Here is an 18,458-nt window from a genome sequence, read left to right as displayed (position 1 = left end):
GATTTAGAGCCATAATGAAATTGATATTGGAAAAAAAGAAATATAAAATCATGAAATGAAGTTTGTATTGGGAAATTAAAAGTTAACAAATAAATAGATATCTATATCAAATTATAAATTTACAATGGAAACAACAACAAGTTGTTTGATATTTTTATTATTTAGTTCAATATCTATTTAGGTACCTACCATATCATTGTATTATTCTTTAGCAAGGACTGAATTTAATCAATTTGCTGGACAGTACTATGGAGTTTATAATATATCAAAGTCTTTATAATTTGAATTTGCTAAACAATTCTTGTGCAATACCGTAATGTAACACGTAGGTAGTTATAATCAATTGTTATTACAATGACAAAGCATGCCCTAATAAAACGATATAAAATATTGTGAACAACAAACAAACCACAATGTTAAAAATTGTATCTACTTACCTACCTAAATTATTACGAGTTTGTAATGAATATAAATGTCAATACATTTTTTATAAAAGTAAGAAATCAAATTAAGCAAATAGGTAAACTCTTTAAACTTTTAATAAAAATTAAAAAACTAGCCATGTTTCAAGTTTATATGCTTGTCATAGGATCATAGGTTATAGTATCAAATCTGAATATTGGTCTATGATTGTTGATGTTAGGTAAGATAATACAAATGTTAAATTAGTAACAGACGGGCATAAAAGTACCGCTATCTATTGAAAAAAGTTTTCTTTTGAAAAATATAGCAGATACTTTTAATCACTTTATACAATTACATCATACCTTGTATTCGTATGTAACAGAAATAGGTATCTAATTAGTTTGTAACTCATAATTAGATTATTGTGATTTCACTAAAGGATCTATCTGTTAAATTGAAACGAATTAGTGAAACAACACTCACCGCAGCTCAACACGCAGGGGATGCTTTGATACAAATCGACCCCAATACAGTTTATCCACTTAACGTTAGATGTAACCGACTAATTACAAAACAGGCTAATAAATGAAAACATCAATTAATAACAAGGGGAGAGGCAGGCGGGCGCGAAGCTGCGGCGCTCACAACTGGTTTGGAGAATCAAGAAGCGATCGCCGCGTGTATCATCCATAATTCAAATAAAACATGGGCCCCGGACCCCGCCCCTGCGGCACGCCAGCCAATGGCCTCCACACTGCGCCCGCTCCGCAACTCCGCCTGCTACAAACTCACTTTCCCTCCATCGCAAGTATAAAATTAGCCCTCTTTAGTTTTATCATTAAATAAATATGCGCCAACATTATTATCCCGAGGTACGCTCTTGTTAGTCGTCTCTTTCGAACGCGTTCTAATTGCTCGTGGGTGCCGATTGATTATTTGCAATATTTAATTAATAGCAGTCGTGGTTCCGATCATCACGATAAGGCCTGCATTACCGCTTTGGGATTAGCAATTATTGGTGAGCGGTAAATTAAAATTAAATCTTACTTAGAAAACGAGCGCAATCGCTTGGTAATTAACGTAAGATTGACTACCGATACATTAACTGTATTGTTTTAATTGCTTGATGTTTTCTTTTCTTGTTATTTTAGGTCGAGATAATTGGAAAAAAAGTTGCGGCGTTGTAAGATGATTTTTATTTGTTAATAACTCTGCAGGAATTTGTCTGCTGCTGTCTTATTTGAAGAAAAAGTTTAATAGCAAGATTTTTTATTTTGTTTTCCCTGTTTTGCTTTGGTCAGTTAAAAAAAAAGAATGTTTCTTCAAAATTGATTTGACGAATCCCAAAAGCTCTAAAATATCAAATACAAAGTACCGAACAACAAAACACATTAAATTCTAAAAAAATACCGAAATAAGAAGACCGAAACAAGAAGACACTTAACTAGATGATACAGAAAATAAATAACTACAGATTGATAGGTTTTATCTAGGTACCTATCTTAGCTGAAAAACAATTAGATATAGTGTCTTTCTTAATAAAAACGAAATTTTACTTAATATAGGCAAACCGGACCGTCGAAGTTGGTGCAGATGACATTTAACCGGAAATTCCTCTTGAGTTTATCAATTTTAATATTTTCAAAAGGTGTATTGACGTGAAGATAAATGCACCATCGGTCCGGTTTCGCTCCAATGTCATGACAATCACGAGCGTGACCACTTTACTCATAAACAACTGATTTATTTTCGGACATTGTGTTTGATGGCTGACATTTAACTTAGTCCGTATTGATAAGATTAGTTTGAACTGGTAAAAGGATATTTAATTGTTTTATATAAGCTCTAGCGCATTTTAGGCCCTGTTTGTGGTTACCTGTTTTGTGATGACAATTAATAAAGCTTGAAAAGCTTTGTCCACCCAGTATGCAATTTTGTCCACCCTTAGACCATCTAAATTAGGCTATCTCTCAAAATTCGTTCTTGGCGGACGTCTACTACTACTACCTTCTTGCCAAGTTTAAGCTTTGTAAATTAAGCGATTTTTGAGATTTCAAGATGAGTGATTTTTTTGCTAATAAATAGGTTGTGTTAAGATTTTTAGTTCCTCTTATAGTATTTCGTTGCAATTCTAACGTTTTAATTGAGTTGTATTTGAAATAGTAGGTAATTGAGTTGTATTTCGAGGAACCATTTAAATCAGTTTTTTTTAGTAATAGATAGTACCTAATTAGGTTTATTAAACGCACTTTACGTTCAGTGTTAGTGAACCCTTGAAAATAGGCTAACCAAGCTTGAAGCCGATTTAATAATACAATAGAGTCGATAGAAAAACAATCGATAGTCTGTTTTTTCATTTGAACAACCAGGTAGGTATGCAAAATCATCTCACCATCTCTATGCCATTGTTGTTATTGTCAGCAGTAGTGACTCACTTTGGGCTACTTTTTTTTTTGCTAAACAATGGCTCTCTTTGTTGGTACAATTTGTCAGTTTGTTGCCCTATCGAACGCTTCTAGACGTCGCAAAAAATGTGCCCCTTTCGGAAGTCGCTAATAATAAGGCGCCATCGGTAGCTTTGTTCCCTTTTTTATGTTCACGCTATGAGTTATAGATATCGCAATTTTTTTATTCTATAAGGATGTTCGAACATGACGTATAAGGTTAGAATCACATTAAGGACTTTTTGTCTTATCATCTAAAGTTCTTCTGCTGCTTACATGTAAAAATAGAACATGGTGTACCCTATAAATATGTAATATTTTCCAATCACCTGTACGCTTGTATCTGCAAATAAATACACTGATTGATTGATTAGTTAATTTCTGAAAGTAGATATGTATCTACTTCAATATATTCCACAGTTAGGGCACCAGTGAGGCCTCAGATCCGAATAATCTAGGTTCTAGGGTTTAATCTTTTGTTGTCAAACCCACTCCTCGTATAAGATTTTCGACAAGATAGACTACAAAAATACTGGGAATAAAAAAAGGCATTTTCTATTTAACTTACAAACTATAGAAACTAATAATATTTAAATTAGCCCTACTTGTATTCTACGTGAGTATCTTTATCGACTTCTTTTAGTTCCGCGACATGTCTCCAGTGCTGTTGAAGAGTGATATTTATTATTCCAACTTTATTATAGACGATTTTGCGGTTTGGTGGTGTACCGATGCGGTTTGGACGAAAATGACACGTGTCGCCAGTCGGCACCAAATAAAGACTCCTTTAATGCTATTTGATCACCGCCCGGTGTGGTCCGGATGTTGGGATTGTCATCATACGTATTTTGAACACTATTGTGTTCCGGTTCCTTTTCTTCTGTAAATTGCTGTTTTCTCAACAATCAATATTTATTATCAACAATAATTCTGTCTTTAGATTTCTTGTAAGCTTGAATTAGGTTTAGCGAATTTCGTGTAAATGATAATGTTTGTTTGGGTAGGTCTGTTTAATATAAATGTAAATTTAATATAAAGTACGGACAATGAATAGTTAGAATAACACTATTAGTATTAACATCAGCAGTTACAAAGTAAACAACAACTAATATAAAAAGTATTCTTATTTTTTCACATGCATGATTGATAAAATAACAAAAACCTGTTAAATCAATTTAGATTGTAGACATTTACAAACAATAAGTTCATCTATCTCTATCTCTGCGTTCATCTATCACTGCGTGATCGAATCAGAAATGAGGAGATCCGCAGACCAAAGTTCAACGAGTTGCGAAGCTGAAGTGGCAATGGGCGGGGCACATAGTTCGAAGAGCCGATGGACGTTGGGGTCCCAAAGTGCTGGAATGGCGACCACACTAGTAAGCGCAATGTTGGCCGGACCCCCCCCCCCTCCCCCACCCAGGTGGACTGACGACATCAAGCGAGTCGCAGGGATTCGCTGGATGCAGGTGGCTCAGTATCGTGATGTTTAGAAGTCCCTACAAAAGGCCTATGTCCTGCAGTGGACGTCCATCGGCTGAAATGATGATGATGATGATGATGATGACCTAATAATGAAATAATCATAATAATACAATAATCTTCTTTGCAGTGGTCAAGCAGAATTTGTTTCAATATTGTTCTTTGAAACTCAATTACATTTAATAAAACAAGTTGTTAATGCAACACGAAATTAGTTTGAAGCGATTTAACCGATCACAATCTAACCCTTTGCATTTATAATCCAGGCAACTACATTATAGCGCGGCTAGCTTTTAAAATGATTCATTTTGTCAATTTCCGCAGACTGCATTAGCGCCAGGCCTTCTATAGGTACATTATTGAATATTGAATCATATTATGAACAATGTTTACAGTACAGTGTTTATTTTGGTGTAAAGTAACAGGTGACCTCGCAATGGCCTCGTTGTATAAATTTTGGAAATAAATTACCTGTTAATTTGCCTGGTAGAGTCATGTACATCGATTTATAAAGTAAGGAGTAAAATCGTCTATCTGTTTGAGATAGTTTGAACGAAGTCCGAAGCGCTGCTCAAAAGGTTAATAGATTACTTCACAGTGTCTTTATTGAGTATTTTTTTAAATAAATTTAAACAACCATAGTGAATAGGTTAATGCTATTTTCTTTGAAAATTAACGTCGAATTTGCTTATGCACCAGTGCCACCAAGAAACGAAGAAAAAGCTCCATATACGATTTACTCTGAATTCAACAATTTTCACAATTGAGCACTGTAGAACCAACATCTCGTGAGGAGAACAGCGAAATGAATTAATTTGTTGTTCATAATTAACTTTTAACGTAGTGACGCCAGACACTAATAGTAAAAGCTTAAAGGTAGAGGTACAAAGTTAAAAAAGAATTATTTTAATGAGAGCAAAGTACAAGAACTTGATAACCGTATAAATGGGATAACAGTTTACTAAAATGTGTTAAAAAAAACAAAGTAAATAATTATGTCAGTGATTCATTTTACATAAACGAAGATGAGAAAATAAACTAAGACTTATATCAATTTATGAAGGTGCTTTCAGAAGTTTTTGCAAATCATAAAATAGGTGTAATATAATGCACAAAAACTTGTAAATGTAATAACGTATTATAATCGAATAAATTATCAGTTAACAGCGTTTTTGACGCTCGACCACTGGACCGTTAAACAACAGTTGGTTTAACAAAAGAACGTTCAACATGAGAAAAACGAAGACAGAGAACTCTAGCACCTAGTTTAGTAGTTATTTACTTGAAGCGTCGCTAAACGTAGTCTAATATAGCTTGTATTGAATATAAGCGGTAATCTTTGGAGCAAGCGTGACGCAGCGGCGGCACACGCTTTTTATCCCCCCTCCCATACCCTCTCTCTCCACTTCCATCGTTCCGCTAAACAAACGTCACGGTATAACGCCAAATCGATTCGGCCTGATCGCATCACCAGTGCTATAATAGAGAACCACTTTTTGCCATCGCTCCATATTGTTAACGAATCGACCATGAAATTATAGCATCTAATATCTTATTGTTTCCCATCCGAAGTTCCGATCCCATACAATTTGGCGATCTGTTAACCCCATAAACCTATTATCCTTGAATCAGTTCTGCTTTGTTTCAATCGAACATCTTTGTCTTCGATATTGGCGTGATTCAATCGTTTCTCTGGTAACGGTAAAACGTTCTGGTGATTTGCTGAAAATTCACCATTTTCGATCGAATCAATTTGTTGATTATATGTGGGGGAGGCGAAACGAAAGGTACACTTTTTGTGTGGCGTGAATTTGATTTTATGTGGTTGTCCATTGTCTAGTTATTAATGTATTCCATTGTGCGATGATTGAAAATTGAATGTCTATTCATATTAAAAGTTCATTGAACTGCGAAACTAATTGGGCGAATGGAAAAGTGTGGATAAAAACAAAATCCGTAATATTGGAGTACTTGTTTTAAATAGACGTCCATTGACGGAGTGCGATGAAGCGGCTCGCAGGAGTCGTGCTGACACGAGCCAACTGTTGATAGCGCAGGTGTTGGCAACTCATTTCTTTTTTGATAAATGTACTCAGAAATATTAATTATTTTTTTCTTAGCCGAGTAATTATTGTTGTGGAATGGTGTTCTACAGTAGTGTCCATTGTCAGTCTTTGGGATGCAACTTCGTTGAGTTTTAATTTAAGTAATTTAAGTTTAATGTGGGGTAATGATTTATAAATAAATTAATTAAGACATACAGGTAATTTTTCATTTTCTGTTTTCAAAATCATAGGAAAATGTGCGAGAATCTGGCAATACTACTCTAGATAAAGGGATTTACGAGAATAATCTAATTAATTAAATTAATACAAATTTTAGTGTACATTACTATAATCAGATAATTTATTACTTAAAAATATTTTTTTTTTTTTTTTTTTAATTTTTTTTTTTTTTATTGAGAAAGAATACAACAAGGAACTTAAGCTAACTTATCCTAATAACTACTTATACAAATCATGCCCACGTGGAATAGTGGCAAGAATACTGGCTGCATTTCCGCGCTGGACAGCCAGGCTGATCCTTTGCGCAAAAAATGAGCCAGCCCTTCTGTCACCAGTCGAGGCAACAAGCCGCGGTGAAATAGTACGGAAAAATTTTTTGGCACTGCGACTCCATGGCCCAAGGGTCTCCAAGGCAAAAGGTACAAATATGTAACTCTCTGTCAGAGAGGCATACTTGAGCCATTTACCGGTTTCAGCTTTTTCTGCTGCGGCTCCCGGTCTTGATTCTGTCTCCCTGATATGACACGGTGCTAATGTGTCGACGCATGTAGCGTCCCACATTAGGGCCCGCCCCATTTCCCAGGGAACCAGCGTCAATCCATCAGGTCTCTTACCATCATCCCGACTGATTCCTAACGGCTCGATTAGCGCAGGAATATTTATGGTGGCAATAAATAAATTGAATATGAAACAGGTAGTGAAGGAACGCTTCTTTGGTCGCCTGAAAAAAGTCCTAAAAAGTTTTTTATCAAGCTGTAACAGGGTGCGTGCCTTCAATAGCAGGGTCATGCCATAACTTATATACACTTTTGGCATTCTAAAGTGGGCTCAAACAGAACATTCCCTGGACGTCATACCGGATGCATCACCCACGTTCATCTGTAATGAGATTGTACCTCCCACGCATGTGTGTGAGGACGTGGCTTCTTGGCCAAGAACCTCAATAATCATGAGCATGTATCAGAATGTCGTTGCTGTGGACAAGGGTCTTACCCCGCTATTACTTGGTAAAGAGAACTGGCGCAAGCCTATAGTAATTAGTAACTCAGATCGTGTAGCAATATAGAGGAGCAAGGAGTTGCATCGGTGGAAAAAAGAGAAATAAATAAATGAGAGCAAATAAAAATTGAAATGACAAATAGATAATTAAAAATACAGCCTGGCATAAAAAAAAACATCATATAATAATATGACGGACATGTTCGATTGAGACGTAGGATCTTAGTAGAGCTGGCAATGTTGAAATAAGAATTGTATATGAAGGCACAATTAACAACGTTTATTTAGAAGTTGCAGAAAAAACTTAATGTCAACGGAAAAAAAATTAAACGGTCAAGTTTCTTGAACCACTAATAATGTCGTAAATGGCTTTGTGCCGATTCCATTAAACTAAAGTCGTGAGATATGTTTTATTCATTGACGTACACAATTGGTCATTTGCACTTAAGATGCAGTAAAGGAACCGACAAATTAACATTCCTTCACAATATATGTACAAATTAACAAAAAAACTATGAGCATTGTAAAAAGTTTGGAGACAAAGTAACTGTAGAATAATTGAGAGATGTGTACAAAGAAACCTTTGCAGTACATGCCACTATTAAGTAGTATTTTTTACTTATTATTAACTACATAAGTATAATAATAACCATGCAGGGCTGTTATTAGGTCGACTCTTTAACTTTAACTTGTAAAGTCTACTTAGCATTGATAATTTCATGATTCATGGTTTTTTCTTGTTGCTCGAAATCGAATTTACTTGACTGCAACAAAAATCGGACTTGATGCAAACGGAGTTTCAAAATTTGCTAAACGTTTTCGCATCCCTGCATTCTTGCCTATCCAACTAAACACGATAAGATTAACGATAAAAATAATATTGCCTACTTTTTGCATCATCATCATCATCATCATATCAGCCGATGGACGTCCACTGCAGGACATAGGCCTTTTGTAGGGACTTCCAAACATCACGATACTGAGCCATCTGCATCCAGCGAATCCCTGCGACTCGCTTGATGTCGTCAGTCCACCTGGTGGGGGGTCGGCCAACACTGCGCTTACTAGTGCGGGGTCGCCATTCCAGCACTTTGGGACCCCAACGTCCATCGGCTCTTCGAACTATGTGCCCCGCCCATTGCCACTTCAGCTTCGCAACTCGTTGAGCTATGTCTGTGACTTTGGTTCTTCTGCGGATCTCCTCATTTCTGATTCGATCACGCAGAGATACTCCTAACATAGCTCGTTCCATCGCCCGCTGTGTGACTCTGAGCTTTCTTATCAGGCCCATAGTTAGCGACCAAGTCTCGGAACCATAGGTCATTTTTTGCATAAAAGCAAGTAATCTTATTTTTTCAAGACTTTATCATTATGTTTTATAGTACGAGTTACACGTTACGTTCAAGTAGTTGAAGTAGTAGTAGTTAGAAAGCTAGTTAGTCACAGACCCAGACCCATGAGCTTTCGAAAGATTAAGTAACATTTAGCACAACCAACCTTTACTATGTAAAATTATAACTGGAAGTACGAGCTGCATGAAGAAATCCGGTTTTAAATTTACAACCAAATCAACTCCAATATTCCTTGTAGAATTAACAAACGTAAGAAGTTTTCCAATTACCACATGCATAAACATCACGTCATCCATACAAAATGTTATGTGTTCATTGTAAAATTGAACAAGTTTGATTAATTTTGTTAAAATATAAAAGTTTGATGATGATATGATATACAAAAAGTATGAGTATGCGTTTGCACTCAGAAAATGTGTTTAATTCGTTTTTTGATTGCAGCTATAAGTGCAGTGCCTTTGACTGTTGTGTACGAGCCAAAACTAAATAATTAAGTATATCTACCCGATTGTTTTACAAAGATACCTTTGTAATTATTTGTTTGTAATTCTATAAAAACTTTACTGGTTTAATTGAGTAAAATCTACTGTTTAATAAATTTAAACCTAAATGCCCTAAAATGTTGCTGACCACTGGCTATAGAGTGCAATGCATCTGTATTGTGTACAATGTCATTATTTAGAGCAAAGAAAGAGCACCCATTTGAGGTTTCCTCGGTCAATACACTAGGTTTACAGTTTTTGTACGCGCCGGATGTGGCTGTGATGAATCAGATTGCGTTTACATTTAAACCTACCTTTAATGTAAATATAATTTCAGTATAATTGCTTTGTGTAATAACTTTATAATGTGCGATTATTTTCATATCAACGTATGGATGTTGAGATGGAAAGAAAGTAGACTTTACTTAAATAATCATGTTACTAATTTTTGTTATTTAGTTGATATACTGACCCTCGTGACTTTAATTTTAAGCTATCGACTTTACCACCATCAAATCATGACATAACTTGACGTTTCAAAAGTGTTTGTAAGCTAAGCCTAATTGAAATAAATGATATTTGATTTTGATGTCGCAATTTATATGAAACGCACTAGTGACTTTAGCATATAAATGCAAATACTAATTGGGTCAAGAAGACAGAAAGACAAAATATGATACGACAAAGTTCCTTAGAAATAATTGGCCTTTTTAAGACACGATATCGTGGCAACTCAACATCTGCTTTATTCCAAAAGTCTACTCATCTATTTCAGAAGTCTAGACATTTTCTGGCCGTTATTTTTCAAGAAAAGCTAGTTTTCGATGCTTTAGAGAATAGAGTTATTACAAAGACTCTTCAAATACATTATCGAAGATAATTAGAAGAAGAAAGAATTTTAAAATATAAGAATTAGATATATTAGAAGAAGAATATTATAAGAAGAAAGAATTAAAGATATAAGAATTAGAGATATTAGAAGAAGAATTATAAGAAGAAAGAATTAAAGATATAAGAATTAGACATATTACAAGAATAAAGAAAGCAAGCAAGTATGAGGGATCTTCTCATTTTTTTTGTTGGCAACTTAAAATAGTGGAATTTGAACTAGCATAAGACTCATTTGCAAAAAGGAGTTCAGTGCTAAACTAGTAGAAAACGACAATACTTATAAAAACATACGTACTCGTAGTTAAAGTGTAACAAAGCTGTTTCAAAATCACGGAAGGTTAACTCCCTAATCACTCACTTGTGAATAAACCCGAAATGAGTATATTTCGTGAAGAAAATGATTTCGTCACAATTACCGTAACGGCTTGATAACGTGCTTTACGAAACTTGTCCCAAAACTTTTCTAAGTGTAGACCAAAAATTGGACATGTAATATGAAACTTTTCATTTACGAAATTATACTTTGAGTTGTTTGATGGATTTGGAGATTATAATTGAGAAATCGTTGTTCCCCTCTTTGTTAAACATTTTTATATTTTAATCTTATAAAAAGTTGTGACTAAAACACTCATATAGTTCTGTTACGAAAGTTAATTCTTTGTGAACTGTTTTATGTTTAACTGCAATAAGTAGTAGATTTTCAAAGCGTTGGAATACTTATCATAATGAAGAATAAAAATTATATGTATCAAAAATATACCTTGCTCAGTACATTACCACCATGATGATAGTCGTTTCAGTCTTGTAGCGAAAAGCTTCGACCAACACCTTAAGAAGTGTTCGCTTAACTGCTGGATCAATGGTCGGAAACAGAAGGCACATAGGATCTAGCATAGGTAGGTATCCAAAGCGGAAATGCCACCAGTATTATTCCCATATTTTTTGTTAATTCTTTACAAGTCAGCCCTGGACTACAATCTTACCTGATGGTAAGTGATAATGCTATATAAGATGAAAGCGGGTTAATTTCTTAAGAGGAGGATGAAAACCCACACTCCTTTCAATTTCTACACGGCATCGTACCGGAACGCTAAATCGCTTGGCGGTACGTGTTTGCCGGTAGGGTGGTAACTAGCCACGGCCGAAGCCTCTCACCAGCCAAAAGTCATTCTACGTCGGCATGATTTATAAGGTTAAGGTAGCTTTAGTTTCTTATTGTAGATATTCCTTTTCAATGAAAAGAAAAGAATACTATTTACGGATTATTATTAATATTTGATATGCAATTAAACGCAAAATTACAATTTTCAGAAGAATTTTCCAATAGTTAAATCTTTATTTTGCGTGTCCTGCCACTAACTTGACCTGTTTATTTTACAATTAACAATCCGTCCTCACAAATCCATTACGTTATTGTTCATAATGATGTCATTATCGAAGCAATTTAACCTAGTTTGAGTGACGTTTTGATCTGATCAATTCGGTTAGTCCAACTTAGATTGCATCATCACTTACCATTACGCGTGTTCGTGGTCACTTGTAAACGTAATTTGACGTAGTTCCATTATAACCACTAATCCAATAATGACAATAACGACCAATAAAACATTTCTGTCCATATTAACGTCATTACTAAGTCAATATTGCGGTTATTATAACGATTTGGGAAGCCCATTTGAATGTTAAATTATGATTGGATTACTGTGTACACGTAAGTATCTTCTTCTTCTTCTTTGCCGCTGCGCTTTTGACAGAGCGGTCGTGGTCTTTAGGACGTGTTGGAGGCGGATGTAATACGCCTCACGAGCATTCGCCACTTCTCCCTTTGTGTAGTGAGTCGCGTACATTCATGCAAGGATTCACGTAAGTATAGGATTACCGAAATCTATGTAAAGAAAAATCAATGTTTGTATATCTATCTTGATGCTGATACTTTGGGATTCTTTTTTGAGTGTAAATAGTTTATCAAGCAACAATCAGGAAAAGATTTGCTCATGTGATTCATCAGATAAAAACATTACCCTCCTTCTGACGCAGTCGGATAAAAAAGACGTAGATACCTATTTCCTCTGCCTCGAAAAATTAAAATAAAGACTTTGTATTATATTATCTATACTATATTCTAGCTAAATTTATTACCATTTCACAACAGAACGATAACTTCTTTGTCACAAATTATTTCCATTTAGAATAACGATATTATTATTATTTTAAGTATATCTATTGCTTAAGATACCTATTCAGCTCGATATCAGAAACTCTCTCAGAAAATAAAAGGTATCAATTATCACATTGATTTACACTCAATGGTTTTCCACAGAATTCTGCTAATCATATTTTTATATCACTTCATGAAGCAATATAGAACCTGCAATTATTAAATCCAACTTGTGAGATTGCAACCAAGTGTTATCTTGTCGTTAAATTAAAAGAAATATATATTTCTATACGGTACATGATAATTATGGGTTTGTTTAAAATGAAAACATCATTAAGCACATTAAGAGTGTGCAATATGTAATTTGGTGGTTACAAATGGTTCTGGATCTCGGATTCTGGAAAAGTTAGGAGCCTGATGTTTGGGTAAATGATATTTCAAAGTGTTAGCTTCGTTATGACTATACAAAATACACAATTTGTAAAACTTTTCTCGATAGTTTATTTTTTTGAAAAATACATGTTTTGCTCACATTTTGCTTTCAATCTCAGGAAAAGCAAACTTATTTTCTTACATTTTTGTTTTGTGTAGAAAATTAGGTATATATCTTGAAACATGGCCATTTTGTTTTTCGTTATGTTGTTTAATTTACTTGCAATTAGGTAAAAATGGTTTTGGCGCTCACGTCATAAAATTTGCGTCGCGCGTCAATTCATAATTCGGCGTCTCGTTTGCGCTTCGAATTTTATCCATATCGTACCGACGCGGTGCGCGCTCTTAAGGAGCTTAGTTGTACGTTCATAAAAACACATTCTTACAGGTGTAGCATAAACGGTATAGTGGAGGAACCATATTAAGCAATGTCGCAACTTTGCAACGTACGACCGGTCGGTCGAGACTCGACACTGACGAGTCCAGTGTCCCTGTATTAGCATAGTGTCCTATTGGCATGTTATCTATGCTTTTAAGTTAATAAGCAGAGAGTGGTGCCGCCCAGCCCTAACCGCCGTGTTGATTGCTAATTTATGATGCTATGTGGCGAGCTGTTTGTGAAATCTATTCATATACTAATGAATGGGGACTGTGACAGTCAGACTTTTGCCGTTTTATACCTAAAATCGGTAAGCAACAACAGAGTTAGGTTAAGATTAAGATTGTTTTGGCACATAGAATGTTTCAAAGGTCCCTCAACCAAGGTAACTTATACAAATATTAGGCGTATTTTTTTATATTTTCTTTGTATCAATTCCTTATTATCGTATTTATATTCGATAATAAGGATTGTCTCTGAGTATCTATGCGTGATCGATTCAAAAATGAGGAGATCCGTAGAACAACCAAAGTACCGACATAGTTCAACGAGTCGCGAAGCTGAAGCAATGGGTGGGGCAGATAGTTCGAAGAGCTGATGGACGTCAGCTTGGACGGGTCCCAAGGCACTGGAAAGGCGACCCCTAGTAAACGTAATGTTGGACTCCGCACCAGGTGGACTGACAACATCAAGCGAGTCGCAGGGATTCTCTGGATGCAGGCGGTTCAGGATCGTGATGTTTGGAACTCCCCATAAAAGGCATTCAGAAGGCTGAAAATTTTACTGCCTATGATCCACCATAGTACGATAGTTAATTATGGAGTTTGGACTATGAAAGCTTTGGATGATAGCAGATTTTAAGGGTCTTATATACAACCCTAAACTGTCCGTAAATAAAGCGTATTTTTTTATTTTCTTCATATATATTTTTTTAATATGGTGAAATCCTTAATTGACGTACTTGCCTATGGTAAGAGCATAGGTTAACAGACTTTCAGCCTTCCTAATATAAGGTAAGTCTAGCCATCGACGGCTCACCGTCTAAAGGCTGTTGTGTTTAAAACTCAACGGACATCGCCCGTGATGTCAACAACATTGTATCTGGATTGTATTAATTCAAAACACATTTCACCACTTTTTCAAAACCGACTCCGGCGCGTTGTCCTCCGGACATTTTTTGTCGGTTCGTTCAAAAACGCGACAAATAATTAGTAAGAACACACACGGTGAGTGGGTAAATGGCTTTTTTCGTCGCTACCTGCCAAATTGTCCGACCTATCCGGTATTAAAACTACATTACGTGCATTCGGGTAACCGTCGCCGATTATCATCTACGCTTCTGTGTTCAAAACTTCAAATTCTAATGGGGTTATGGGGATGATGACTAGGTTTGAATAAATTGATTTTTATGATACATTCGGGTAAATAAGGTCAATGTTAACTAATTTATACAAAAAAAAGCAAAGAATGTTTGGATATTTGCAAAATAAATAAGATTATAAAATTTCAAAATCTATCAATCGTAATTAGATAAAAATTCATACAGTTTTAGCTTCCTTACATTAAATTCGACATTTTTCAATAAATGAACCATAAACATAAAAGCACAAATAACAAAGATAATAGTGATTTTGTTTGAACGCCCATACAAATCTAACGATCAGCGAGCCAACGACGTCACTAGTTCGTGTCATTTTGTATGGAGCGTTTTTCAGGGATCCGCGGCAGCGCCGCAAATCTGACTCTTTAAATCCCTGTAACTCCGAAAGTAATGATCGCAGATATCCTGTTACTTTTAGAAAATTGCTTTACTATTAGCATACTCCTAATTTATATACAATTTAAAAAACTGTCATCATCCCTATTCAAAATGCTTTTTGGTAGACATTTACAAATTGGATGAAATTGCAATTTCAGTTTCCAATTCTATTTGTTGACTTTAAACTGGAGGTGCATGAAGATGCTTTTGGCGAGTTATTTAGGTAGGCACATTGTTGTATCGGAATGGTGACTCCGCACCGGAAAGCGCAGTGCTGGTGGACCCCCCACTAGGTGGACCGAGGATATCAAGCGGGTTGCAGGGTGCCGCTGGATACTCGCGGGCGAGATCGTTTTGTTTGGAAGTCCATGCAAGAGGCCTATGTCCAGCAGTGGACGTCCATCGGCTGTTAATAATGATGATGATGATGATGATGATGATGATGATGATGATGATGATTGCTGATTTCTCTTTTCTTTTGAGACTTCAGTTTGATTTTTATTGTAATCTTTACATTTAATTTAGGTAAAGAAATCTCAAAAATGGAAATTTTTACGTGTGTTTGAAATTGTTCCGAAAAAGCTAGAAAAAATATTGACATTGAGATTTAAAAGTTAAGCTTTTTGATACTTCAAAATCAAGAACATAAGTTAAATAAAGTTTGCTTAATAAATAAAGTTTTATAATAAATAAAGTTTCCCCATTTATCTAATACCATAATATAATATATAACATAATAATGGTTGTAATATAACCTACAACAGATCGATATCATATAAGTTTGAATTATTCAGTGCAACTGCGCATTTTGTACAATAGGGTTACAATGTAATTGCAGTAATTTTTTACCTTCAGTCGATGTTTCCTCACTAAATGCTACAATAGAAAGTTTGATGTAACTGACACTGTGCCTGTAATAAAAAGTAGTAGCTAATTATACAAAAAAGGGGTGAAAATACAGGACATTAGCAAGTGTGATGCGTTTAAAAGATGATTACAAATTGATTTTTATTATACGTTCGCTTGACTGCCACCTAAATTAGATGGGGTTGGGACGTGTTATCATGTCGAAGGAAATTATATACAGAACGAGCTTAACTACATTAAAATTATATTGCGTATAACACGTATGATATCCATACATGACTACATGTATGTACACTGGTTTAACTTGCGACATACGGGTTTTTCTAACCTAAAAGCTTGTTCAGACTATTGTAGCAGTTTAGTCGAGTAGCGTAAAATGTATCAGCTAAACGTGTCTTAACACCAAAAATTTAGTCAAGTAGGTTAGTAAATAGTTTAGTCGAGTCAATCCATTTTACTCTATTTTATCGGGCGAGTAGCGCCTCCCACCACGCGTCCACACTCCCAGTGAGTGTGGACGCTCTTCACCGGCTAAACAAGTCTGAACCTGGCGAATTAGTCGAGTTAATTAGTTACTCCTAAAATCATAAAATTACGTTTACGAGCGAAGAAACGAAATTTGGTTACAAAATATTTAAACCATGAGCGATTATGGAATGTCCACGGAATACCGTAACAAACCAATTAAACAATTGGCCTACCTACGAGTACTTAGATTTGGAAAATAAAGTAGGTTGTTCTTCCAACCCACCACTCACTTGTGAACTGTACTTGAACAAGATGCAAACGATTTTTGGGCAGTAGGAAGTAGTTTAGTACGCTACTCGACTAAAATGCTAAAGTAGTCCGAACAAGGCTTAAACATCAATAGCTCTACGTTAAGGTCTGGTCCATATCCGTGACAATTTAGGTTCTTTAGGTTTAGGTATCCGCTGGACACTAGTGCACTTCAAAAAAGTGCTACTTAATTTTTTATAGTCGACTTCCAAAAAGGAGGAGGTTCTACGTTCGGCTGTATGTATGTTTCTTTTATGTATGTTCAGCAATATTTTTTTAAAATGCATATGATTGAAACACTTGCAAGATTCGAGCCGGACCGTCCGGAATCCACGGAAAAGATTCGAACGTACGCTCTTTGAATCGAAGATTGATGTCGTATCTCTGTATCTTGTGTAGGTAGATAGGTATCGTCATCAACCCATATTCGGCTCACTGCTGAGCTCGAGTCTCCTCTCAGAATGAGAGGGGTTAGGCCAATAGTCTACCACGCTGGCCCAATGCGGATTGGCAGACTTCACACACGCAGAGAATTAAGATAATTCTCTGGTGGGTGGTGGTGGGTAGGTTTCCTCACGATGTTTTCCTTCACCGATAGAGACACATGATATTCAATTTCTTAAAATGCACACAACTGAAAAGTTGGAGGTGCATGCCCCGGACCGGATTCGAACCCACACCCTCCGGAATCGGAGGCAGAGGTCATATCCACTGGGCTATCACGGCTCTTCAAGATAGGTATACATTTTTTTATAAAATATCATCACGTTTACCACTGTCAACCCGCCGTAAATTACACCACATAATTCTTCGTATGCTTGACTGTAATTGCTAAGTAAAAAAGTTTCCTAGAAACATAGGAACAATCAACTGATACGGATCGAGGTGAGGTGACAATAATAAGAGTTATGTTCGTGCCAAATCGTATTTTAATTAGCCAGATAAGAGTCGTTAGCTGGCAAATTACCCGGAGCTGTTTGTTTTAATATATTTTTTTCTTTATCTGTTAATGTTGCATCTTGTACATGGAATTACGGGTGGGGTGCGACTGAGAGCGGCGGTTTTACACATAAAAATGTGTTCAAGCAAATCTTCATACCTTTTTACTAAATACTGGTCTAACTATTAAAATTGAATAAGTAAGACACAACGTAAAAATAGGGATGAATAAACATGAAATACAGTAGCCTCGGCGTCCAAAATGAATTCGTCCCGTTTGAGAAAAAAAGAAAGAAAGAAAGAAAAAGTCTTTATTACAGCATTATGCCACACAACACAATTTGCTCATAATATCATATAATATTATCATTTAACCTCTTGACTCCTAAATGGACGACCGGTCGCCCATCGTATCCGTTATGTGACATGTAAAAAAATATAAAGTAAACTTAGGGCAATAGGCGAGCACAGTATCATGCTCCGCGCGATAGAGGAATATAAAGATTTTTTTAAATGACTCACAACGGTAGATTAAAACCGCATTCCCTGACTGTCGGCTTCTTCAACGCAGACGGGCTTTTCGATAAAATACTCGCGGGCAGCGAATGGATAATATTGTCATATTAAATAATATGACACAATATCCTACGATGTGTGGCATAACCCAATAAAGGAGCGTCCAGACTCTCTACAAGGAGATCAGCAAACACCTCAAGAAGGCAACAAGCGACCCTCGAGCAGGCAGCTTTCTCGCGCAAAGAATTTCAAATATCACGTGTCGCAAACGGTGAAGGAAAAACGTCGTGA

General features: G+C 35.8%; 1 protein-coding gene across 2 annotated transcripts in view; it reads right to left on the bottom strand.

The window, feature by feature from the left end:
• The window catches only part of LOC112054675 (homeobox protein aristaless), a 116,446-nt gene that overhangs the window by 72,048 nt on the left and 25,940 nt on the right, over positions 1–18,458 (bottom strand). The window contains exon 1 of one of the 2 annotated variants that reach the window (XM_052891261.1): positions 889–1,064. The exons of the other annotated variant lie outside the window; for it this stretch is intronic. The gene's annotated coding sequence lies outside the window, so the exon portion shown is untranslated. Of the gene's footprint in view, positions 1–888; positions 1,065–18,458 lie in introns of those variants that run through there. 2 annotated transcript variants of the gene reach the window in all.

Source organism: Bicyclus anynana, chromosome 3 (genome assembly GCF_947172395.1).
Source record: "Bicyclus anynana chromosome 3, ilBicAnyn1.1, whole genome shotgun sequence".
Lineage (NCBI taxonomy): Eukaryota > Metazoa > Arthropoda > Insecta > Lepidoptera > Nymphalidae > Bicyclus > Bicyclus anynana.
Note: the sequence above shows the minus strand (reverse complement) of the source record. Positions and strands in the feature narration are given on the sequence as shown.